Here is a 27,870-nt window from a genome sequence, read left to right as displayed (position 1 = left end):
ATGGGCGTGTGGGGAAAAACGCTACCGTTTCCGGAAAAAACGCAGGAGTGGCTGGAGAAACGGAGGAGTGTCTGGGCGAACGCTGGGTGTGTTTGTGACGTCAAACCAGGAACGACAAGCAGTGAAATGATCGCAGATGCCGAGTAAGTCTGGAGCTACTCAGAAACTGCTACGAGGTGTGTAATCGCAATATTGCGAATACATCGTTCGCAATTTTAAGATGCTAAGATTCACTCCCAGTAGGCGGCGGCTTAGCATGAGCAAATCTGCTAAAATCCGCTTGCGAGCGAACAACTCGGAATGACCCCCTATATGTGCACTATGGATAGAACTATTATTATTATTATTATTATTATTATTATTATTATACTGGAGCACTTATATATTCCACAGTGATTTACATATAACATTTAACCTACCTGCAGGGGTGGGTGGGAACTGAAAGTGGCCCTAGAAAATTTGTAGAAGTGGCCTCACATGGGCAGCAGCACCAGAGGTACACCATGTAACCATGGCAGCAGCAGTTTTTCTAGTAAAGAGACTGACTTTGTGACTGACACCCGGTGGGCGGCTTCAGGGGCGCAGTTCCAGGGAGCGAAGGTGCGGCTTCCCAGCAGTGGTCACACCAGGAGGCGGACCAGGGGCGGAGACATAGATCCCTATCAGGAACAAAGATAGTATGGAGGTGGGCCTGCCCTATTGAAAGACACTGCGGGGGCGGCATCCTCAGCAGTAGAGCCCTCCCCCATGTTTAAGCAGCACGGAAGGCAGCAGCATCACCATAGAGAGGACGGCTACGTAGACAGCATAACAGGAGGAGGTTGGTAATAACTGCACCCTGCACAGTCTAACATCATCGTGCCTGTATATTCAAACAGTGTAGCCACTACATAGAGATTCTCCTTCTAGTCCTTTCTCCGAACTGAGTACATCTCCCTCTAGCCAGCTATAGCTCCATTGCCAGCAGTAGACACAGGGAGTTTATGTAGCTGATTTATAATTCCCCAGCACAGCAGACTGGTTCAAATAGGGTTGCCTGTTTAAGCTACATTACATTAATTAATACTGCGTTCAGTGTCGGACTGGGGCATGAAGGGCCCACCGGTGGAATGCAGTGGTAGGAGCCCATGTTTAGGGGTCTGGCCAGCCACCACATTGGTGTGCCTAACTATTAGAGAGTCCATGGTCTGGGCCCCTTGATAAATATTAGAGATGTGCGGTGGGCACTTTTCGTGTTTTGTGTTTTGGTTTTGGCCCCAAACAGCACATGATGCAAAGAAGAAAAATAGGTGCACCGAGGTTGCTGTATGACTAAGCTCAGCGACACAAGTGTGCGGCACAAACACCTGGCCCATCTAGGAGTGGCACTGCAGTGTCAGACAGGATGGCAGATTTAAAAAATAGGCCTCAAACAGCACATGATGCAAAGAAGAAAAATAAGTGCACCGAGGTTGCTGCATGACTAAGCTAAGCGACACAACCACCTGGCCCATCTAGTAGTGGCATGCAGTGGCTGAATGTCGAAAGTGGCCCGCAATTTTTCAGTCCACTGACAGCATCTCCTGCACGCCCCTGTCATTTTTCAAAAATTCTGCAATTGGTGGACTAATACGGCAGTACCACTGGACTAATACAGCAGTACCCCTGGACTTATACGGCAGTATCAGACAGGATGGCACTTTAAAAAACCATGCCCCAAACAGCACATGATGCAAAGATGAAAAAGAGGTGCACCAAGGTTGCTGTATGACTAAGCTAAGCGACACATGGCCCATCTAGGAGTGGCACTGCAGTGTCAGACAGGAGGGCAGATATTAGAAAAAAGGCCCCAAACAGAACATCATGCAAAGATAAAAAAGAGGTGCAATGAGGTAGCTGTATGACTAAGCTAAGCAACACAAACAATTGGCCCATCTAGGAGTGGCACTGCAGTGTCAGACAGGAGGGCAGATATAAAAAAAGGCCCCAAACAGCACATAATGCAACAATGAAAAAATAGGATTTTAATTACCTACCGGTAAATCCTTTTCTCATAGTCCGTAGAGGATGCTGGGGTCCACATTAGTACCATGGGGTATAGACGGGTCCACCAGGAGCCATTGGCACTTTAAGAGTTTAATAGTGTGGGCTGGCTCCTCCCTCTATGCCCCTCCTACCAGACTCAGTCTAGAAACTGTGCCCGAGGAGACGGACATACTTCAAGAGAAGGAAATACACAGATAGTGGCGAGATTCACACCAGCTCACACAAACAAGGCAAACCAAGCTAACTAGCTTGAAACTCAGCAATAGCTGAAAACATTACTTAACCAAGTAACAACGCAGTACTTAACTAAGAACAAATTCGTACTGAATCAAGTAACTACTGCAGGATAACGAAGCGCTGGGCATCCTCCCAGCATCCTCTACGGACTACGAGAAACAGATTTATCGGTAGGTAATTAAAATCCTATTTTCTCTAACGTCTTAGAGGATGCTGGGGTCCACATTAGTACCATGCGGATGTATCAAAGCTCCCAGAACGGGATGGAGAGCGCAGAGGCTCCTGCAGAACTGACTGACCAAGCTTCAGGTCCTCAGAGGCCAAAGTATCGAACTTGTAGAACTTAGCAAATGTGTTCAACCCCGACCAAGTAGCCGCTCGGCAAAGCTGTGAAGCCAAGACACCCCGGGCAGCCACCCAGGAAGAACCCACCTTACGAGTAGAGTGGGCCTTAACTAGAGATGAGCGGGTTCGGTTTCTTTGAATCCGAACCCGCACGAACTTCACTTTTTTTTTCACGGGTCCGAGCGACTCGGATCTTCCCGCCTTGCTCGGTTAACCCGAGCGCGCCCGAACGTCATCATGACGCTGTCGGATTCTCGCGAGACTCGGATTCTATATAAGGAGCCGCGCGTCGCCGCCATTTTCACACGTGCATTGAGATTGATAGGGAGAGGACGTGGCTGGCGTCCTCTCCATTAGAATAGATTAGAAGAGAGAGAGAGAGAGAGAGATTGTGCAGACAGAGTTTACCACAGTGACCAGTGCAGTTGTTGTTAAGTTAACTTTTATTTAATATATCCGTTCTCTGCTATATCCGTTCTCTGCCTGAAAAAAACGATACACAGCAGTCACACAGTGTGACTCAGTCTGTGTGCACTCAGCTCAGCCCAGTGTGCTGCACATCAATGTATAAAAGCTTATAATAATTGTGGGGGAGACTGGGGAGCACTGCAGGTTGTTATAGCAGGAGCCAGGAGTACATAATATTATATTAATTTAAAATTAAACAGTGCACACTTTTGCTGCAGGAGTGCCACTGCCAGTGTGACTAGTGGTGACCAGTGCCTGACCACCAGTATAGTAGTATATTGTTGTATACTATCTCTTTATCAACCAGTCTATATTAGCAGCAGACACAGTACAGTGCGGTAGTTCACGGCTGTGGCTACCTCTGTGTCGGCAGTCGGCACTCGGCAGGCAGTCCGTCCATCCATAATTGTATAATTATATACCACCTAACCGTGGTATTTTTTTTTCTTTCTTTATACCGTCGTCATAGTCATACTAGTTGTTACGAGTATACTACTATCTCTTTATCAACCAGTGTACAGTGCGGTAGTTCACGGCTGTGGCTACCTCTGTGTCGGCAGTCGGCAGGCAGTCCGTCCATCCATAATTGTATTATTATAATATATACCACCTAACCGTGGTTTTTTTTTCATTCTTTATACCGTCATAGTGTCATACTAGTTGTTACGAGTATACTACTATCTCTTTATCAACCAGTGTACAGTGCGGTAGTTCACGGCTGTGGCTACCTCTGTGTCGGCAGTCGGCAGGCAGTCCGTCCATCCATAATTGTATTATAATATATACCACCTAACCGTGGTTTTTTTTTCATTCTTTATACCGTCATAGTGTCATACTAGTTGTTACGAGTATACTACTATCTCTTTATCAACCAGTGTACAGTGCGGTAGTTCACGGCTGTGGCTACCTCTGTGTCGGCAGTCGGCAGGCAGTCCGTCCATCCATAATTGTATTATAATATATACCACCTAACCGTGGTTTTTTTTTCATTCTTTATACCGTCATAGTCAGTCATACTAGTTGTTACGAGTATACTACTATCTCTTTATCAACCAGTGTACAGTGCGGTAGTTCACGGCTGTGGCTAACTCTGTGTCGGCACTCGGCAGGCAGTCCGTCCATCCATAATTGTATTATAATATATACCACCTAACCGTGGTTTTTTTTTCATTCTTTATACCGTCATAGTGTCATACTAGTTGTTACGAGTATACTACTATCTCTTTATCAACCAGTGTACAGTGCGGTAGTTCACGGCTGTGGCTACCTCTGTGTCGGCAGTCGGCAGGCAGTCCGTCCATCCATAATTGTATTATAATATATACCACCTAACCGTGGTTTTTTTTTCATTCTTTATACCGTCATAGTGTCATACTAGTTGTTACGAGTATACTACTATCTCTTTATCAACCAGTGTACAGTGCGGTAGTTCACGGCTGTGGCTACCTCTGTGTCAGCAGTCGGCAGGCAGTCCGTCCATCCATAATTGTATTATAATATATACCACCTAACCGTGGTTTTTTTTTCATTCTTTATACCGTCATAGTCAGTCATACTAGTTGTTACGAGTATACTACTATCTCTTTATCAACCAGTGTACAGTGCGGTAGTTCACGGCTGTGGCTACCTCTGTGTCGGAACTCGGCAGGCAGTCCGTCCATCCATAATTGTATTACAATATATACCACCTAACCGTGGTTTTTTTTTCATTCTTTATACCGTCATAGTCAGTCATACTAGTTGTTACGAGTATACTACTATCTCTTTATCAACCAGTGTACAGTGCGGTAGTTCACGGCTGTGGCTACCTCTGTGTCGGAACTCGGCAGGCAGTCCGTCCATCCATAATTGTATTACAATATATACCACCTAACCGTGGTTTTTTTTTCATTCTTTATACCGTCATAGTCAGTCATACTAGTTGTTACGAGTATACTACTATCTCTTTATCAACCAGTGTACAGTGCGGTAGTTCACGGCTGTGGCTACCTCTGTGTCGGCAGTCGGCAGGCAGTCCGTCCATCCATAATTGTATTATAATATATACCACCTAACCGTGGTTTTTTTTTCATTCTTTATACCGTCATAGTGTCATACTAGTTGTTACGAGTATACTACTATCTCTTTATCAACCAGTGTACAGTGCGGTAGTTCACGGCTGTGGCTACCTCTGTGTCGGAACTCGGCAGGCAGTCCGTCCATCCATAATTGTATTATAATATATACCACCTAACCGTGGTTTTTTTTTCATTCTTCATACCGTCATAGTCAGTCATACTAGTTGTTACGAGTATACTACTATCTCTTTATCAACCAGTGTACAGTGCGGTAGTTCACGGCTGTGGCTACCTCTGTGTCTGCACTCGGCAGGCAGTCCGTCCATCCATAATTGTATTACAATATATACCACCTAACCGTGGTTTTTTTATACCACCTAACCGTGGCAGTCCGTCCATAATTGTATACTAGTATCCAATCCATCCATCTCCATTGTTTACCTGAGGTGCCTTTTAGTTCTGCCTATAAAATATGGAGAACAAAAAAGTTGAGGTTCCAAAATTAGGGAAAGATCAAGATCCACTTCCACCTCGTGCTGAAGCTGCTGCCACTAGTCATGGCCGAGACGATGAAATGCCAGCAACGTCGTCTGCCAAGGCCGATGCCCAATGTCATAGTACAGAGCATGTCAAATCCAAAACACCAAATATCAGAAAAAAAAGGACTCCAAAACCTAAAATAAAATTGTCGGAGGAGAAGCGTAAACTTGCCAATATGCCATTTACCACACGGAGTGGCAAGGAACGGCTGAGGCCCTGGCCTATGTTCATGGCTAGTGGTTCAGCTTCACATGAGGATGGAAGCACTCAGCCTCTCGCTAGAAAACTGAAAAGACTCAAGCTGGCAAAAGCACCGCAAAGAACTGTGCGTTCTTTGAAATCCCAAATCCACAAGGAGAGTCCAATTGTGTCGGTTGCGATGCCTGACCTTCCCAACACTGGACGTGAAGAGCATGCGCCTTCCACTATTTGCATGCCCCCTGCAAGTGCTGGAAGGAGCACCCGCAGTCCAGTTCCTGATAGTCAGATTGAAGATGTCAGTGTTGAAGTACACCAGGATGAGGAGGATATGGGTGTTGCTGGCGCTGGGGAGGAAATTGACCAGAAGGATTCTGATGGTGAGGTGGTTTGTTTAAGTCAGGCACCCGGGGAGACACCTGTTGTCCGTGGGAGGAATATGGCCGTTGACATGCCAGGTGAAAATACCAAAAAAATCAGCTCTTCGGTGTGGAGGTATTTCACCAGAAATGCGGACAACAGGTGTCAAGCCGTGTGTTCCCTTTGTCAAGCTGTAATAAGTAGGGGTAAGGACGTTAACCACCTCGGAACATCCTCCCTTATACGTCACCTGCAGCGCATTCATAATAAGTCAGTGACTGACAAGTTCAAAAACTTTGGGTGACAGCGGAAGCAGTCCACTGACCAGTAAATCCCTTCCTCTTGTAACCAAGCTCACGCAAACCACCCCACCAACTCCCTCAGTGTCAATTTCCTCCTTCCCCAGGAATGCCAATAGTCCTGCAGGCCATGTCACTGGCAAGTCTGACGAGTCCTCTCCTGCCTGGGATTCCTCCGATGCATCCTTGCGTGTAACGCCTACTGCTGCTGGCGCTGCTGTTGTTGCCGCTGGGAGTCGATGGTCATCCCAGAGGGGAAGTCGTAAGCCCACTTGTACTACTTCCAGTAAGCAATTGACTGTTCAACAGTCCTTTGCGAGGAAGATGAAATATCACAGCAGTCATCCTACTGCAAAGCGGATAACTGAGTCCTTGACAACTATGTTGGTGTTAGACGTGCGTCCGGTATCCGCCGTTAGTTCACAGGGAACTAGACAATTTATTGAGGCAGTGTGCCCCCGTTACCAAATACCATCTAGGTTCCACTTCTCTAGGCAGGCGATACCGAGAATGTACACGGACGTCAGAAAAAGACTCACCAGTGTCCTAAAAAATGCAGTTGTACCCAATGTCCACTTAACCACGGACATGTGGACAAGTGGAGCAGGGCAGGGTCAGGACTATATGACTGTGACAGCCCACTGGGTAGATGTATGGACTCCCGCCGCAAGAACAGCAGCGGCGGCACCAGTAGCAGCATCTCGCAAACGCCAACTCTTTCCTAGGCAGGCTACGCTTTGTATCACCGGTTTCCAGAATACGCACACAGCTGAAAACCTCTTACGGCAACTGAGGAAGATCATCGCGGAATGGCTTACCCCAATTGGACTCTCCTGTGGATTTGTGGCATCGGACAACGCCAGCAATATTGTGTGTGCATTAAATATGGGCAAATTCCAGCACGTCCCATGTTTTGCACATACCTTGAATTTGGTGGTGCAGAATTTTTTAAAAAACGACAGGGGCGTGCAAGAGATGCTGTCGGTGGCCAGAAAAATTGCGGGACACTTTCGGCGTACAGGCACCACGTACAGAAGACTGGAGCACCACCAAAAACTACTGAACCTGCCCTGCCATCATCTGAAGCAAGAAGTGGTAACGAGGTGGAATTCAACCCTCTATATGCTTCAGAGGTTGGAGGAGCAGCAAAAGGCCATTCAAGCCTATACAATTGAGCACGATATAGGAGATGGAATGCACCTGTCTCAAGTGCAGTGGAGAATGATTTCAACGTTGTGCAAGGTTCTGATGCCCTTTGAACTTGCCACACGTGAAGTCAGTTCAGACACTGCCAGCCTGAGTCAGGTCATTCCCCTCATCAGGCTTTTGCAGAAGAAGCTGGAGGCATTGAAGAAGGAGCTAACACGGAGCGATTCCGCTAGGCATGTGGGACTTGTGGATGCAGCCCTTAATTCGCTTAACAAGGATTCACGGTTGGTCAATCTGTTGAAATCAGAGCACTACATTTTGGCCACCGTGCTCGATCCTAGATTTAAAGCCTACCTTGGATCTCTCTTTCCGGCAGACACTGGTCTGCTGGGGTTGAAAGACCTGCTGGTGACAAAATTGTCAAGTCAAGCGGAACGCGACCTGTCAACATCTCCTCCTTCACATTCTCCCGCAACTGGGGGTGCGAGGAAAAGGCTCAGAATTCCGAGCCCACCCGCTGGCGGTGATGCAGGGCAGTCTGGAGCGACTGCTGATGCTGACATCTGGTCCGGACTGAAGGACCTGCCAACGATTACGGACATGTCGTCTACTGTCACTGCATATGATTCTCTCAACATTGATAGAATGGTGGAGGATTATATGAGTGACCGCATCCAAGTAGGCACGTCACACAGTCCGTACTTATACTGGCAGGAAAAAGAGGCAATTTGGAGGCCCTTGCACAAACTGGCTTTATTCTACCTAAGTTGCCCTCCCACAAGTGTGTACTCCGAAAGAGTGTTTAGTGCCGCCGCTCACCTTGTCAGCAATCGGCGTACGAGGTTACATCCAGAAAATGTGGAGAAGATGATGTTCATTAAAATGAATTATAATCAATTCCTCCGCGGAGACATTGACCAGCAGCAATTGCCTCCACAAAGTACACAGGGAGCTGAGATGGTGGATTCCAGTGGGGACGAATTGATAATCTGTGAGGAGGGGGATGTACACGGTGATATATCGGAGGGTGAAGATGAGGTGGACATCTTGCCTCTGTAGAGCCAGTTTGTGCAAGGAGAGATTAATTGCTTCTTTTTTGGGGGGGGTCCAAACCAACCCGTCATATCAGTCACAGTCGTGTGGCAGACCCTGTCACTGAAATGATGGGTTGGTTAAAGTGTGCATGTCCTGTTTTGTTTATACAACATAAGGGTGGGTGGGAGGGCCCAAGGATAATTCCATCTTGCACCTCTTTTTTCTTTTCTTTTTCTTTGCATCATGTGCTGATTGGGGAGGGTTTTTTGGAAGGGACATCCTGCGTGACACTGCAGTGCCACTCCTAGATGGGCCCGGTGTTTGTGTCGGCCACTAGGGTCGCTAATCTTACTCACACAGCTACCTCATTGCGCCTCTTTTTATCTTTGCGTCATGTGCTGTTTGGGGAGGGTTTTTTGGAAGGGACATCCTGCGTGACACTGCAGTGCCACTCCTAGATGGGCCCGGTGTTTGTGTCGGCCACTAGGGTCGCTAATCTTACTCACACAGTCAGCTACCTCATTGCGCCTCTTTTTTTCTTTGCGTCATGTGCTGTTTGGGGAGGGTTTTTTGGAAGGGCCATCCTGCGTGACACTGCAGTGCCACTCCTAGATGGGCCCGGTGTTTGTGTCGGCCACTAGGGTCGCTAATCTTACTCACACAGCTACCTCATTGCGCCTCTTTTTTTCTTTGCGTCATGTGCTGTTTGGGGAGGGTTTTTTGGAAGGGCCATCCTGCGTGACACTGCAGTGCCACTCCTAGATGGGCCCGGTGTTTGTGTCGGCCACTAGGGTCGCTAATCTTACTCACACAGCTACCTCATTGCGCCTCTTTTTTTCTTTGCGTCATGTGCTGTTTGGGGAGGGTTTTTTGGAAGGGACATCCTGCGTGACACTGCAGTGCCACTCCTAGATGGGCCCGGTGTTTGTGTCGGCCACTAGGGTCGCTTATCTTACTCACACAGCGACCTCGGTGCAAATTTTAGGACTAAAAATAATATTGTGAGGTGTGAGGTATTCAGAATAGACTGAAAATGAGTGTAAATTATGGTTTTTGAGGTTAATAATACTTTGGGATCAAAATGACCCCCAAATTCTATGATTTAAGCTGTTTTTTAGTGTTTTTGGAAAAAAACACCCGAATCCAAAACACACCCGAATCCGACAAAAATAATTCGGTGAGGTTTTGCCAAAACGCGTTCGAACCCAAAACACGGCCGCGGAACCGAACCCAAAACCAAAACACAAAACCCGAAAAATTTCAGGCGCTCATCTCTAGCCTTAACAGATTTTGGACACGGCAATCCTGCCGTAGAATACGCATGCTGGATAGTGAACCTGATCCAGGGAGAGATCGTCTGCTTTGAAGCAGGACACCCAATTTTCTTGGGATCATACAGGACAAAGAGAGAGTCCGTTTTTCTGTGACGAGCAGATTTTCAGAGCCCTTACTACATCCAAGGACTTTTAAGTAATTGAGGAGTCAGTAGCCACTGGCACCACAATAGGTTGATTAATATGAAAAGCCGACATGACCTTAGGAAGGAACTGCTGACGTGTCCGGAGCTCTACTCTATCTTCATGGAAGATCAAGTAGGGGCTCTTACAAGACAAAGCCCCCAACTCCGACACACATCTAGCAGAAGCTAAGGCCAACAAAGTTACAGCCTTCCATGTGAGAAACTTGACCTCAACCTCCGGTAGAGGCTTGAACCAATCCGATTGGAGGAACTGTAACACCACGTTAAGATCCCAGGGTGCCGTAGGTGGCACAAAGGGAGGCTGGATGTGCAGAACCCCTTTCAAAAAAATCTGAACCTCAGGGAGGGAAGCCAATTGTTTCTGGAAGAAAATGGATAGGGACGAAATCTGGACCTTTACGGATGCCAACCTCAGACCCATATCCACACCTGCTTGCAGGAAGAGGAGAACCCGTCCTAGTTGAAACTCCACCATAGGAAGCTTCTTGGATTCACACCAAGAGACATACTTCTTTCAAATGCGATGGTAATTCTTAGACGTTACTCCTTTTCTAGCCTGTATCAGGGTAGGAATAACTTTGTTCGGAATGCCCTTCCGAGCTAATATTTGGCGTTTAACTTCTATGCCGTCAAACGTAGCCGCGGTAAGTCTTGATAAGCGAACGGCCCCTGTTGTAACAGGTCGTCCCGAAAAGGAAGAGGCCTCGGATCTTCCAGCAGTAGATCCAGAAGATCTGCGTACCAAGCCCTTCTTGGCCAGTCCGGAGCAATGAGGATCCCCTGAACTCTTGTTCTCTTTATGAGTTTTAGAATCCTTGGAATGAGTGGAAGTGGAGGAAACACGCACACTGACTGAGATCCCGACCACTTGTCCTGGAGATCTAGCTGGAAGGACTGAGCATGAAACCTTCCCTACTGTAGAGCCTCGTAGGAGGCAACCATCTTCCCCAGAAGATGAATGCACTGATGAACCGATACCGGGGCTGGTTTCAGGACATCCCGGACCATTGCTTGAATCACCAACGATTTCTCCTCCGGCAGAAACACCCTCTGTACTTCCGTGTCGAGCATCATCCCCAGAAAAGACAATCTCCTTGTCGGTTCCAAGTGTGACTTTGGAAGGTTCAGGATCAACCGTGTTTCCTGAGCAGATGAGTCGTGAGAGCAATGGACTGCAACAACGTCTGCAAGAACCATCATCTCTGCCATCACCTTGGTGAACACCCTCGGTGCTGTGGAGAGGCCGAACGGCAGTGCCTGAAACTGATAGTGACTATATAACAGTGCAATCTGAGATAAGCCTGGTGTGGCGGCCAAATCGGAATTTGGAGGTATGCATCCTTAATATCCAGGGATACCAGAAACTCTCCCTCCTTTAGACCTGAGATCACCGCTCTCAGAGACTCCATTTTGAATTTGAATTCCCTCAGGTAAGGGTTTAGTGACTTCAAGTTCAAAATAGGTCTGACCGAACCATCCGGTTTCGGTACCATGAAAAGGTTCGAATAGTAACCCTTGCGTTGCAAACGCGGTGGAACTGGGACAATGACCTGTGACATTTCCAATTTCTCTGACGTCCTAGTGGATGCTGGGGACTCCGTAAGGACCATGGGGAATAGACGGGCTCCGCAGGAGACTGGGCACACTAAAAGAAAGATTTGGTACTACCTGGTGTGCACTGGCTCCTCCCTCTATGCCCCTCCTCCAGACCTCAGTTAGATTTCTGTGCCCGGCCGAGCTGGATGCACACTAGGGGCTCTCCTGAGCTCCTAGAAAGAAAGTATATATTAGGTTTTTTATTTTACAGTGAGACCTGCTGGCAACAGGCTCACTGCAACGAGGGACTAAGGGGAGAAGAAGTGAACCTACCTGCTTGCAGCTAGCTTGGGCTTCTTAGGCTACTGGACACCATTAGCTCCAGAGGGATCGACCGCAGGACCCGTCCTTGGTGTTCGTTCCCGGAGCCGCGCCGCCGTCCCCCTTACAGAGCATAAGCATGAAGATGGTCCGGAAAATCGGCGGCAGAAGACTTCAGTCTTCACCAAGGTAGCGCACAGCACTGCAGCTGTGCGCCATTGCTCCTCATACACACTTCACACTCCGGTCACTGAGGGTGCAGGGCGCTGGGGGAGGGCGCCCTGAGCAGCAATAATATCACCTTGGCTGGCAAAATAACCACAATTTATAGCCCCAGAGGCTATATATGTGGTAATTACCCCTGCCAGAATACAGAAAAAAGCGGGAGAAAAGTCAGCCGAAAAAGGGGCGGAGCCATCTCCCTCAGCACACTGGCGCCATTTCTCCCTCACAGTTCCGCTGGAAGGAAGCTCCCTGACTCTCCCCTGCAGTCTACACTACAGCAAAGGGTAAAAAAGAGAGGGGGGGCACAGATTTGAGGCGCAGTAAATATTATAGCAGCTATAGGGGACATAACTCAGTTAGTCCCTGCATTATATAGCGCTCTGGTGTGTGCTGGCATACTCTCTCTCTGTCTCCCCAAAGGGCTTTTGTGGGGTCCTGTCTCCTTTAAGAGCATTCCCTGTGTGTGTGTGCGGTGTGTCGGTACGGCTGTGTCGACATGTTTGATGAGGAGACTTATGTGGAGGCGGAGCAGATGCCTATAAATGTGATGTCACCCCCTGCGGGGCAGACACCGGAGTGGATGGACTTATGGAAGGAATTACGTGCAAGTGTCGACTCCTTACATAAAAAATTTGACAACATGCCAAATGCGGGACAGCCGGCTTCTCAGCTCGTGCCTGCCCAGGCAATTTAAAGACCATCAGGGGCTCTAAAACGCCCGCTACCTCAGATGGCAGACACAGATGTCGACACGGATACTGATACCAGTGTCGACGACGATGAGTCAAATTTAATGTCCAGTAGGGCCATTCGTGGCATGATTGAGGCAATGAAAGAGGTTTTACACCTTTCTGATATAAACCCAGGTACCTCAAAAAAGGGTATTATGTTTGGGGAGAAAAAACTTCCAATAGTTTTTCCCCCATCTGAAGAATTGAATGAAGTGTGTGAAGAAGCGTGGGCTTTCCCTGATAAGAAATTGGTGATTTCAAAAAAATTACTAATGGCGTTCCCTTTCTCGCCAGAGGATAGGTCACGTTGGGAAACTCCCCCTAGGGTGGATAAAGCGCTCACACGTTTGTCTAAAAAGGTGGCACTACCGTCTCCGGATACGGCCGCCCTAAAGGAACCTGCTGATAGAAAGCAGGAGGCTATCCTAAAGTCTATATATACACACACTGGTGTTATACTGAGACCAGCTATTGCTTCAGCGTGGATGTGCAGTGCTGCTGCTGCTTGGTCAGATTCCCTGTCAGAAAATATTGACACCCTGGACAGGGACACTATATTGCTAACCGTAGAGCATATAAAAGACTCAGTCTTGTACATGAGAGATGCACAGAGGGAGATCTGCCGGCTGGTATCTAGAATAAGTGCATTGTCCATTTCTGCTAGGAGAGGCTTATGGACTCGGCAGTGGACAGGGGATGCAGATTCTAAAAGGCACATGGAAGTTTTGCCTTATAAAGGTGAGGAGTTATTCGGGGATGGTCTCTCAGACCTTGTTTCCACAGCAACAGCTGGGAAGTCAGCATTTTTACCCCATGTCCCCTCACAGCCTAAGAAAGCGCCGTATTATCAGGTACAGTCCTTTCGACCCCAGAAAAACAGGCGGGGAAAAAGCGGGTCCTTTCTGTCTAGAGGCAGAGGAAGGGGAAAAAAGCTGCACCACGCAGCAGGTTCCCAGGAACCAAAGTCCTCCCCCGCTTCTTCCAAGTCCGCCGCATGACGGTGGGGCTCCACAGGCGGAGTCAGGTACGGTGGGGGGCCGCCTCAAAAATGTCAGCGATCAGTGGGTTCGCTCACGGGTGGATCCCTGGATCCTTCAAGTAGTATCTCAGGGGTACAAGCTGGAATTCGAGGCGCCTCCCCCCCCGCCGTTTCCTCAAATCGGCCTTACCAACAACTCCCTCGGGCAGGGAGGCTGTACTAGAGGCAATTCACAAGCTGTATTCCCAGCAGGTGATAGTCAAAGTACCCCTACTTCAACAAGGACGGGGTTACTATTCCACACTGTTTGTGGTACCGAAACCGGACGGTTCGGTGAGACCCATTTTAAATTTGAAATCTTTGAACACTTACATAAAAAGATTCAAGTTCAAGATGGAATAGCTCAGGGCGGTTATTGCAAGCCTGGACGAGGGGGATTACATGGTATCCCTGGACATCAAGGATGCTTACCTGCATGTCCCAATTTACCTTCCTCACCAGGAGTACCTCAGATTTGTGGTACAGGATTGCCATTACCAATTCCAGACTCTACGGTTTGGACTGTCCACGGCACCGAGGGTGTTTACCAAGGTAATGGCAGAAATGATGATACTACTTCGAAAAAAGGGTGTTTTAATTATCCCGTACTTGGACGATCTCCTAATAAAGGCGAGGTCCAGGGAGCAGTTACTGGTCGGAGAAGCACTATCTCGGGAAGTGCTACAACAGCATGGCTGGATTCTAAACATTCCAAAGTCACAGCTGGTCCCTACGACACGTCTACTGTTCCTGGGGATGGTTCTGGACACAGAACAGAAAAAAGTGTTTCTCCCGCAGGAGAAAGCCAAGGAGCTGTCATCTCTAGTCAGAGACCTCCTAAAACCAAAACGGGTATCGGTGCATCACTGCACACGAGTCCTGGGAAAAATGGTGGCTTCGTACGAAGCAATTCCATTCGGCAGGTTCCATGCAAGGACCTTCCAGTGGGACCTCTTGGACAAGTGGTCTGGGTCGCATCTTCAGATGCATCAACTGATAACCCTGTCTCCAAGGACCAGGGTGTCTCTACTGTGATGGCTGCAGAGTGCTCATCTTCTAGTGGGCCGCAGATTCGGCATACAGGACTGGGTCCTGGTGACCACGGATGCCAGCCTTCGGGGCTGGGGCGCAGTCACACAGGGAAGAAATTTCCAGGGACTTTGGTCAAGTCAGGAGTCGTCCCTCCACATAAACATTCTGGAACTGAGGGCCATTTACAATGCCCTAAGTCAGGCAAGGCCCCTGCTTCAAAACCAGCCGGTTCTGATCCAATCAGACAACATCACGACAGTCGCCCATGTAAACCGACAGGGCGGCACAAGAAGCAGGGTGGCCATGGCAGAAGCCACAAGGATTCTCCGATGGGCGGAAAATCACGTACTAGCACTGTCAGCAGTGTTCATTCCGGGAGTGGACAACTGGGAAGCAGACTTCCTCAGCAGGCACGACCTCCACCCGGGAGAGTGGGGACTTCATCCAGAAGTCTTTCAAATGATTGTAAACCAGTGGGAATAACCACAGGTGGACATGATGGCGTCCCGCCTAAACAAAAAGCTAGAAAAATATTGCGCCAGGTCGAGAGACCCGCAGGTGATAGCTGTGGACGCTCTGGTAACACCGTGGGTGTACCGATCGGTTTATGTGTTCCCTCCTCTTCCTCTCATACCAAAGGATAATAAGGAGAAGAGGAGTAAGAACTATACTCATTGTTCCGGATTGGCCAAGAAGAGCGTGGTATCCGGAACTTCAAGAAATGATGTCAGAGGACCCATGGCCTCTACCGCTCAGACAGGACCTGCTGCAGCAGGGGCCCTGTCTGTTCCAAGACTTACCGCGGCTGCGTTTGACGGCATGGCGGTTGAACACCGGATCCTGAAGGAAAAGGGCATTCCGGAGGAAGTCATTCCTACGCTGATAAAAGCTAGGAAAGAAGTAACCGCAAACCATTATCACCGCATATGGCGAAAATATGTTGCGTGGTGTGAGGCCAGGAAGGCCCCTACAGAGGAATTTCAGCTGGGTCGTTTTCTGCACTTCCTACAGTCGGGAGTGACTATGGGCCTAAAATTGGGTTCCATTAAGGTCCAGATTTCGGCTCTGTCGATTTTCTTCCAGAAAGAACTGGCTTCACTACCTGAAGTTCAGACTTTTGTAAAGGGAGTGCTTCATATTCAGCCCCCTTTTGTGCCTCCTGTGGCACCTTGGGATCTCAATGTGGTGTTGAGTTTCCTAAAATCACATTGGTTTGAACCACTTAAAACTGTGGATCTGAAATATCTCACGTGGAAAGTGGTCATGTTATTGGCCTTGGCTTCGGCCAGGCGTGTGTCAGAATTGGCGGCCTTGTCATGTAAAAGCCCTTATCTGATTTTCCATATGGATAGGGCAGAATTGAGGACCCGTCCCCAGTTTCTCCCTTAGGTGGTATCAGCTTTTCACTTGAACCAACCTATTGTGGTGCCTGCGGCTACTAGGGACTTGGAGGATTCCCAGTTACTGGACGTAGTCAGGGCCTTGAAAAATTATGTTTCCAGAACGGCTGGAGTCAGGAAAACTGACTCGCTTTTTATCCTGTATGCACTATGCACCCAACAAAATAGGTGCTCCTGCTTCTAAGCAGACTATTGCTCGCTGGATTTGTAGTACAATTCAGCTGGCGCATTCTGCGGCTGGATTGCCGCATCCTAAATCCGTGAAAGCCCATTCCACGAGGAAGGTGAGCTCATCTTGGGCGGCTGCCCGAGGGGTCTCGGCTTTTCAACTTTGCCGAGCTGCAACTTGGTCAGGGGCAAACACGTTTGCTAAATTCTACAAATTTGATACCCTGGCTGAGGAGGACCTTGAGTTCTCTCATTCGGTGCTGCAGAGTCATCCGCACTCTCCCGCCCGTTTGGGAGCTTTGGTACAATCCCCATGGTCCTTACGGAGTCCCCAGCATCCACTAGGACGTCAGAGAAAATAAGATTTTACTCACCGGTAAATCTATTTCTCGTAGTCCGTAGTGGATGCTGGGCGCCCATCCCAAGTGCGGATTGTCTGCAATACTTGTATATAGTTATTGCCTAACTAAAGGGTTATTGTTGAGCCATCTGTTGAGAGGCTCAGTTGTATTTCATACTGTTAACTGGGTTTAATATCACGAGTTATACGGTGTGATTGGTGTGGCTGGTATGAGTCTTACCCGGGATTCAAAATCCTTCCTTATTGTGTCAGCTCTTCCGGGCACAGTATCCTAACTGAGGTCTGGAGGAGGGGCATAGAGGGAGGAGCCAGTGCACACCAGGTAGTACCAAATCTTTCTTTTAGCGTGCCCAGTCTCCTGCGGAGCCCGTCTATTCCCCATGGTCCTTACGGAGTCCCCAGCATCCACTACGGACTACGAGAAATAGATTTACCGGTGAGTAAAATCTTATTTTTTGGATGGCATCCTGTAGGATCGCCCTGTCTGTCAGCAACGCTGGCAAGTCTGATTTGAAGAATCTGTGAGGCGGGAGTTCTTGAAACTCCAGTCTCTACCTCTGGGACACAATATCCTGTACCCAGGGATCCAGGCCGGACAACACCCTGACGTTGCTGAAACGTCTGAGTCTCGCACCCACCGGCCCGTCCTCCAGGCTGTGCGGTCCACCGTCATGCTGAGGATTTTGAGGAACCAGAAGCAGGTTTCTGGTCCTGGGAGCCTGCGGGTGCAGGTTTTTTGGATTTTGCACGACCACCCCTAAAGAAGGTGGTATGAGGTTTGGACCTTTTTGTTCTAGCGGTCCGAAAGGACTTCGATGCAGTTGGGGAAAAAGGTTTCCTCGTAAAAGGTATAGCAGAGGGAAGGAAAGGTGACTTACCCACGGTTGCCGTGGAAATCAACGCATCCAATGCTTCCCCAAACAGAGCCTGACCTGTATAGGGTAGGTTCTCCACACTTCTCCTGGATTCCGCGTCTGCAGACCATTGGCATAGCCAGAGTCCCCTGCGAGCCGAGACCGACATGGCAGATATCTGTGCAGTCAGCGCACCCAGGTCCTTCATGGATTCCACCATGAACCCCGCAGAATCCTGTATGTTACGTAAAAACAATTCAATGTCACTTCTATCCATTGTATCTAAATCCTCTAGTAATGTACCTAACCACTTTACTATGGCTTTAGAAATCCATGAACAGGCAATGGTGGGCCTTAACACCACTTCTGAAGCAGTGTAAATGGATTTGAGTGTAGTGTCAATCTTACGATCAGCCGGTTCTTTTAACGCGGTAGATCCAGGGACAGGTAAAACCACCTTTGAAGACAGTCTGGAGACAGATGCGTCAACTATGGGTGGGTTTTCCCCCTTTTTCAAAACTACTCAGGGAAGGGAAAGGCAACCAGAACCCTTTTGGGGATCTGGAATTTTTTCTCCGGGTTTTCCCAGGATTTTTCAAATATAGCGTTTAATTCTTTAGACGCAGGCTTTCTTATTGTCAGTAAAGTAAGCCTCCTCAACCTGCTCAGGTGACGTGTCAGTAATGTTTAATACATCTCTAATGGCCTTAATCATGAGCTGCACCCCCTTTGCAAGGGATGCCGCCCCCCTCAGCACATCCCCATCACCGTCTGCTGTATCAGAGTCCGTCCCCGTGTCATCTTGCATAATCTGGGGAAGCGCACGTTTCTGTGGAAACATGCTAGGGGGTCTTGTCGGAATAGGAACAGAAACTGACCAAACTGCCATATAATTCTTTAACACCTGAGTTTCTGTCTCAGTATGTGCTACCCTAGTAGAAATCTGAGACATCATTCCTTTAATGGAGGTCAATCATTCAGGCTCAATCATAGGAATCTGAGACAAGACAGTACAATCCTGTGTACATGGAATGGATTCTTCCTGAGAAAAAACATCCTCTGCAGCATATGAAACAGACATGGTTATGGGAGATAATAAACACCCACACACACACAGGGAATTGTAGACACAGTTTCCCCCTAAATATGCCACAGAGAGACACTGAGATTGGAGCCAACCCACACACAGTGCTTCCTGAGGTAGATATAATACAACTACCTAGCGCTTACTGTGTACCTTAATAGACTATAAAGTATTTACACAGCCTCCCACCCCCTTCTATAACCCCCTGGTACCGCACATGATATCTGGAGTTGCGTGGAGAGACCGTTTCCCCTGTCAGCGTCTGTGTACAGGTACTGCAGGCAGGAAAATGGCGCTGAAGGCTGCTGGGTCCGCTCTGAGGAGAAGTTCCGCCCCCTAAAGATGGCGCGTCTTCCCGCACAAATTCTTTATACTGGCCTGAAGATTCCGTCGCTAGCCGGGGGATTCAGACCCCGGTTAGAGTCTGTGTACTGAGGATTCTGTCCCTAGCCTGGGGTTTCAGTCTCCGGTTAGCGTCTGTGACCAGTTTAGGGTATTTTAGACGCTGGCTCAGGAGGCCCCTCATAGCGCCAACACTGTGTGCTGCTGAGCCTTCCCCGGAGCACAGCCGTTCAGAGCTGCGTTTCTACCCTTGTGCCGCCATATCTCACCACCTTCTGTTCTTCTGGCTCTGTTAGGGGATGGCGGCATGCTGCAGGAGTGAGCGGTTGCCTGGGGCAGCTAACAATCAGCACCCTTAGGAGCTCAGTGTCCTGTCAGCGGAGATATTGGCTCGTACCCCTCAGGGCGGACACTACTCCCCCCCAAGTACCTCGAAGCAGGGAGGCTGTTGCCAGCAGCCTCCCTGTGCCTAAACTCTAAAATAAAATAATAAAACTAGAAAAGCTCAGATGGAGCTCCCCTAGCTGTGACCGGCTCCTTCGGGCACATTTTCTAAACTGAGTCTGGTAGGAGGGGCATAGAGGGAGGAGCCAGCCCACACTATTAAACTCTTAAAGTGCCAATGGCTCCTGGTGGACCCGTCTATACCCCATGGTACTAATGTCGACCCCAGCATCCTCTAGGACATAAGAGAAAGAGGTGCAATGAGGATGCTGTATGATTAAGCTAAGCGACACAAACAATTGGCCCATCTAAGAGTGGCACTGCAGTGTCAGACAGGAGGGCAGATATAAAAAAGGCCCCAAACAGGACATCATGCAAAGATGAAAAACAGGTGCAATGAGGTAGCGGTATGACTAAGCTAAGCGACACAAACAATTGGCCCATCTAGGAGTGGCATTGCAGTGTCAGACAGGAGGGCACTTAAAAAAAAAATAGTACCTAAACAGCAAATCATGCCAAGAAGTAAAAGAGGGCAATGAGATAGCTGTATGACTAAGCTAAGCGACACAAGTGTGCGGCACAAACACCTGGCCCATCTAGGGTTGGCACTGCAGCCCACTGCACTAATGGCAGATACCAGACGCACATTATGTTATGGCCTCAGTAATCCGCTTTGCAACAGGGTATATATATATATATATATATATATGGCAGTATCACTGAACTTGATTTATACACCAGTACTACTGTAATTATACGGCAGGATCACTGGACTTATACGGCAGTATCAATGGACATATATACGGCAGTATCACTGGACATATACTGCAGTATCGCTGGACTGGACTTATACGCCAGTACCACTGTAATTATACGGCAGGATCACTGGACTTATACGACAGGATCACTAGATTTATACGGCAGGATCACTGTAATTATATGGCAGAATCATTGGATTTATACGGCAGGATCACTGGAATTATACGGCAGTACCGCTGGACATATATGGCAGTATCAATGGACGGGTGTAGTATGGTAAGCCGGCGGCCGGGCTGCCGGCGACCAGCATACCGGCGCCGGGAGCCCGACCGCTGGCATACCGACAGTGTGGCGAGCGCAAAGGAGCCCCTTGCGGGCACGGTGGCGCGCCTATTTTATTCTCCCTCCAGGGGGGTTGTGGACCCCCACGAGGGAGAATAGCTGTCGGTATGCCGGGTGTCGGGATCCTGGCGCCGGTATACTGTGCGCCGGGATCCCGACATTCGGCATACTGAAGACCACCGCAATGGACATATACGACAGTATACTGGACATATACGGCTGTATCACTGGACTATACTTATACGCCAGTACTACTGGAATTATACGGCAGGATCACTGGAAGTATACGGCAGGATCACTGGAATTATACGGCAGGATCACTGGAATTACACGGCAGGATCACTGGTATTATACGGCAGGATCACTGGAATTATACAGCAGGATCACTGGAATTATAAGCCAGTATCACAGGAATTATACGCCAGTATCACAGGAATTATACGTCAGTATCACAGAAATTATATGGCAATATCACTGGAATTATACACCAGTACCACTGGAATTATACGGCAGGATCACTGGATTTATATGCCAGTACCACTGGATTTATACTGCAGTACCACTGGACTGGAGTTATACGCCAGTACCACTGGAATTATACGGCAATATCTCTGAAATTATACACCAGTATCACAGGAATTATGTGGCAATATCACTGGAATTATACAGCAGTATCACTGGAATTATACGGCAGTATCACAGGAATTATACGCCAGTATCACAGGAATTATACAGCAGTATCACGGGAATTATACGCCAGTATCACAGGAATTATACGGCAATTTCACTGGAATTATACGGCAATTTCACTGGAATTATACGGCAGTATCACGGGAATTATACGCCAGTATCACTGGAATTATACGGCAGTATCACGGGAATTATACGCCAGTATCACTGGAATTATACGGCAATATCACTGGAATTATACGCCAGTATCACAGGAATTATACGGCAATATCACTGGAATTATACGCCGGTATCACAGGAGTTATACGGCAATATCGCTGGAATTATACGCCGGTATCACAGGAATTATACGGCAATATCACTGGAATTATACGGCAGTATCACAGGAATTATACGCCAGTATCACAGGAATTATACGGCAATATCACTGGAATTATACCCCAGTATCACAGGAATTATACGACAATATCACTGGAATTATACGACAGTATCACAGGAATTATATGACAATATCACTGGAATTATATGACAGTATCACAGGAATTATACGCCAGTATCACAGGAATTATATGACAATATCACTGGAATTATATGACAGTATCACAGGAATTATATGCCAGTATCACAGGAATTATACGGCAATATCACTGGAATTATACGCCAGTATCACAGGAATTATATGACAATATCACTGGAATTATATGACAGTATCACAGGAATTATACGCCAGTATCACAGGAATTATATGACAATATCACTGGAATTATATGACAGTATCACAGGAATTATATGCCAGTATTACAGGAATTATATGACAATATCACTGGAATTATATGACAGTATCACAGGAATTATACGCCAGTATCACAGGAATTATACGCCAGTATCACAGGAATTATACGGCAATATCACTGGAATTATACGCCAGTATCGCAGAAATTATACGGCAATATCACTGGAATTATTCGCCAATATCACAGGAATTATACGGCAATATCACTGGAATTATACGCCAGTATCACAGGAATTATACGGCAATATCATTGGAATTATACGGCAATATCACTGGAATTATACGGCAGAATCACGGGAATTATACGCCAGTATTACAGGAATTATACTGCAATATCACTTGAATTATACGCCAGCATCACAGGAATTATACGTCAGTATCACAGGAATTATATGACAATATCACTGGAATTATATGTATCACAGGAATTATACGCCAGTATCACAGGAATTATACGGCAGTATCACAGGAATTATACGGCAATATCACTGGAATTATACGCCAGTATCACAGGAATTATACGCCAGTATCACAGGAATTATATGGCAATATCACTGGAATTATACGCCAATATCACAGGAATTATACGGCATTATCACTGGAATTATATGCCAGTATCACGGGAATTATACGGCAATATCACTGGAATTATACGCCAGTATCACAGGAATTATACGGCAATATCACTGGAATTATACGCCAGTATCACAGGAATTATACGACAATATCACTGGAATTATATGACAGTATCACAGGAATTATATGACAATATCACTGGAATTATATGACAGTATCACAGGAATTATACGCCAGTATCACAGGAATTATATGACAATATCACTGGAATTATATGACAGTATCATAGGAATTATACGCCAGTATCACAGGAATTATACGCCAGTATCACAGGAATTATACGGCAATATCACTGGAATTATACGCCAGTATCACAGGAATTATATGACAATATCAATGGAATTATATGACAGTATCACAGGAATTATATGCCAGTATCACAGGAATTATATGACAATATCACTGGAATTATATGACAGTATCACAGGAATTATACGCCAGTATTACAGGAATTATATGACAATATCACTGGAATTATATGACAGTATCACAGGAATTATACGCCAGTATCACAGGAATTATACGCCAGTATCACAGGAATTATACGGCAATATCACTGGAATTATACGCCAGTATCACAGGAATTATAAGCCAGTATCACAGAAATTATACGGCAATATCACTGGAATTATACGCCAATATCACAGGTATTATACGGCAATATCACTGGAGTTATACGCCAGTATCACAGGAATTATACGGCAATATCACTGGAATTATACGGCAATATCACTGGAATTATACGGCAGAATCACGGGAATTATACGCCAGTATTACAGGAATTATACGGCAATATCACTGGAATTATACGCCAGCATCACAGGAATTAACCGCCAGTATCACAGGAATTATATGACAATATCACTGGAATTATATGTATCAAAGGAATTATACGCCAGTATCACAGGAATTATACGCCAGTATCACAGGAATTATACGGCAATATCACTGGAATTATACGCCAGTATCACAGGAATTATACGCCAGTTTCACAGGAATTATACGGCAATATCACTGGAATTATACGCCAATATCACAGGAATTATACGGCATTATCAATGGAATTATATGCCAGTATCACGGGAATTATACGGCAATATCACTGGAATTATACGCCAGTATCACAGGAATTATACGGCAATATCACTGGAATTATACGGCAATATCACTGGAATTATACGGCAGAATCACGGGAATTATACGCCAGTATCACAGGAATTATACGGCAATATCACTGTAATTATACGCCAATATCACAGGAATTATACGGCAATATCACTGGAATTATATGCCAGTATCACAGGAATTATACGGCAATATCACTGGAATTTAGTGATGAGCACCGGAAATTTTTCGGGTTTTGTGTTTTGGTTTTGGGTTCGGTTCCGCGGCCGTGTTTTGGGTTCGAACGCGTTTTGGCAAAACCTCACCGAATTTTTTTTGTCGGATTCGGGTGTGTTTTGGATTCGGGTGTTTTTTTCAAAAAACCCTAAAAAACAGCTTAAATCATAGAATTTGGGGGTCATTTTGATCCCAAAGTATTATTAACCTCAATAACCATAATTTCCACTCATTTTCAGTCTATTCTGAACACCTCACACCTCACAATATTATTTTTAGTCCTAAAATTTGCACCGAGGTCGCTGGATGGCTAAGCTAAGCGACCCAAGTGGCCGACACAAACACCTGGCCCATCTAGGAGTGGCACTGCAGTGTCACGCAGGATGGCCCTTCCAAAAAACACTCCCCAAACAGCACATGACGCAAAGAAAAAAAGAGGCGCAATGAGGTAGCTGTGTGAGTAAGCTAAGCGACCCTAGTGGCCGACACAAACACCTGGCCCATCTAGGAGTGGCACTGCAGTGTCACGCAGGATGGCCCTTCCAAAAAACACTCCCCAAACAGCACATGACGCAAAGAAAAAAAGAGGCGCAATGAGGTAGCTGTGTGAGTAAGCTAAGCGACCCTAGTGGCCGACACAAACACCTGGCCCATCTAGGAGTGGCACTGCAGTGTCACGCAGGATGGCCCTTCCAAAAAACACTCCCCAAACAGCACATGACGCAAAGAAAAAAAGAGGCGCAATGAGGTAGCTGTGTGAGTAAGCTAAGCGACCCTAGTGGCCGACACAAACACCTGGCCCATCTAGGAGTGGCACTGCAGTGTCACGCAGGATGGCCCTTCCAAAAAACACCCCCCAAACAGCACATGACGCAAAGAAAAATTAAAGAAAAAAGAGGTGCAAGATGGAATTGTCCTTGGGCCCTCCCTCCCACCCTTATGTTGTATAAACAGGACATGCACACTTTAACCAACCCATCATTTCAGTGACAGGGTCTGCCACACGACTGTGACTGAAATGACGGGTTGGTTTGGACCCCCACCAAAAAAGAAGCAATTAATCTCTCCTTGCCCAAACTGGCTCTACAGAGGCAAGATGTCCACCTCATCATCATCCTCCGATATATCACCGTGTACATCCCCCTCCTCACAGATTATCAATTCATCCCCACTGGAATCCACCATCTCAGCTCCCTGTGTACTTTGTGGAGGCAATTGCTGCTGGTGAATGTCTCCACGGAGGAATTGATTATAATTCATTTTAATGAACATCATCTTCTCCACATTATCTGGATGTAACCTCGTACGCCGATTGCTGACAAGGTGAGCGGCGGCACTAAACACTCTTTCGGAGTACACACTTGTGGGAGGGCAGCCAGTTTGTGCAAGGGCCTCCAAATTGCCTCTTTTAACTGCCAGTATAAGTACGGACTGTCTGACGTGCCTACTTGGATGCGGTCACTCATATAATCCTCCACCATTCTTTCAATGGGGAGAGAATCATATGCAGTGACAGTAGACGACATGTCCGTAATCGTTGTCAGGTCCTTCAGTCCGGACCAGATGTCAGCATCAGCAGTCGCTCCAGACTGCCCTGCATCACCGCCAGCGGGTGGGCTCGGAATTCTGAGCCTTTTCCTCGCACCCCCAGTTGCGGGAGAATGTGAAGGAGGAGATGTTGACAGGTCGCGTTCCGCTTGACTTGACAATTTTGTCACCAGCAGTTCTTTGAACCCCAGCAGACTTGTGTCTGCCGGAAAGAGAGATCCAAGGTAGGTTTTAAATCTAGGATCGAGCACGGTGGCCAAAATGTAGTGCTCTGATTTCAACAGATTGACCACCCGTGAATCCTTGTTAAGCGAATTAAGGGCTCCATCCACAAGCCCCACATGCCTAGCGGAATCGCTCTGTGTTAGCTCCTCCTTCAATGTCTCCAGCTTCTTCTGCAAAAGCCTGATGAGGGGAATGACCTGACTCAGGCTGGCAGTGTCTGAACTGACTTCACGTGTGGCAAGTTCAAAAGGTTGCAGAACCTTGCACAACGTTGAAATCATTCTCCACTGCGCTTGAGACAGGTGCATTCCACCTCCTATATCGTGCTCAGTTGTATAGGCTTGAATGGCCTTTTGCTGCTCCTCCAACCTCTGAAGCATATAGAGGGTTGAATTCCACCTCGTTACCACTTCTTGCTTCAGATGATGGTAGGACAGGTTCAGGCGTTTTTGGTGGTGCTCCAGTCTTCTGTACGTGGTGCCTGTACGCCGAAAGTGTCCCGCAATTCTTCTGGCCACCGACAGCATCTCTTGCACGCCCCTCTCGTTTTTTAAATAATTCTGCACCACCAAATTCAAGGTATGTGCAAAACATGGGACGTGCTGGAATTTGCCCAGATTTAATGCACACACAATATTGCTGGCGTTGTCCGATGCCACAAATCCACAGGAGAGTCCAATTGGGGTAAGCCATTCTGCGATGATCTTCCTCAGTTGCCGTAAGAGGTTTTTAGCTGTGTGCGTATTCTGGAAAGCGGTGATACAAAGCGTAGCCTGCCTAGGAAAGAGTTGGCGTTTGCGAGATGCTGCTACTGGTGCCGCCGCTGCTGTTCTTGCGGCGGGAGTCCATACATCTACCCAGTGGGCTGTCACAGTCATATAGTCCTGAGCCTGCCCTGCTCCACTTGTCCACATGTCCGTGGTTAAGTGGACATTGGGTACAACTGCATTTTTTAGGACACTGGTGAGTCTTTTTCTGAGGTCTGTGTACATTTTCGGTATCGCCTGCCTAGAGAAATGGAACCTAGATGGTATTTGGTAGAGATGAGCGCCTGAAATTTTTCGGGTTTTGTGTTTTGGTTTTGGGTTCGGTTCCGCGGCCGTGTTTTGGGTTCGAACGCGTTTTGGCAAAACCTCACCGAATTTTTTTTGTCGGATTCGGGTGTGTTTTGGATTTGGGTGTTTTTTTCAAAAAAACACTAAAAAACAGCTTAAATCATAGAATTTGGGGGTCATTTTGATCCCAAAGTATTATTAACCTCAAAAACCATAATTTACACTCATTTTCAGTCTATTCTGAATACCTCACACCTCACAATATTATTTTTAGTCCTAAAATTTGCACCGAGGTCGCTGTGTGAGTAAGATAAGCGACCCTAGTGGCCGACACAAACACCGGGCCCATCTAGGAGTGGCACTGCAGTGTCACGCAGGATGTCCCTTCCAAAAAACCCTCCCCAAACAGCACATGACGCAAAGAAAAAAAGAGGCGGAATGAGGTAGCTGTGTGAGTAAGATTAGCGACCCTAGTGGCCGACACAAACACCGGGCCCATCTAGGAGTGGCACTGCAGTGTCACGCAGGATGGCCCTTCCAAAAAACCCTCCCCAAACAGCACATGACGCAAAGAAAAAAAGAGGCGCAATGAGGTAGCTGTGTGAGTAAGATTAGCGACCCTAGTGGCCGACACAAACACCGGGCCCATCTAGGAGTGGCACTGCAGTGTCACGCAGGATGTCCCTTCCAAAAAACCCTCCCCAAACAGCACATGACGCAAAGAAAAAAAGAGGCGCAATGAGGTAGCTGTGTGAGTAAGATTAGCGACCCT

Source organism: Pseudophryne corroboree, chromosome 6 (assembly GCF_028390025.1).
Source record: "Pseudophryne corroboree isolate aPseCor3 chromosome 6, aPseCor3.hap2, whole genome shotgun sequence".
NCBI classification, from domain to species: Eukaryota; Metazoa; Chordata; class Amphibia; order Anura; family Myobatrachidae; genus Pseudophryne; species Pseudophryne corroboree.
This window is presented reverse-complemented; position numbering follows the sequence as displayed.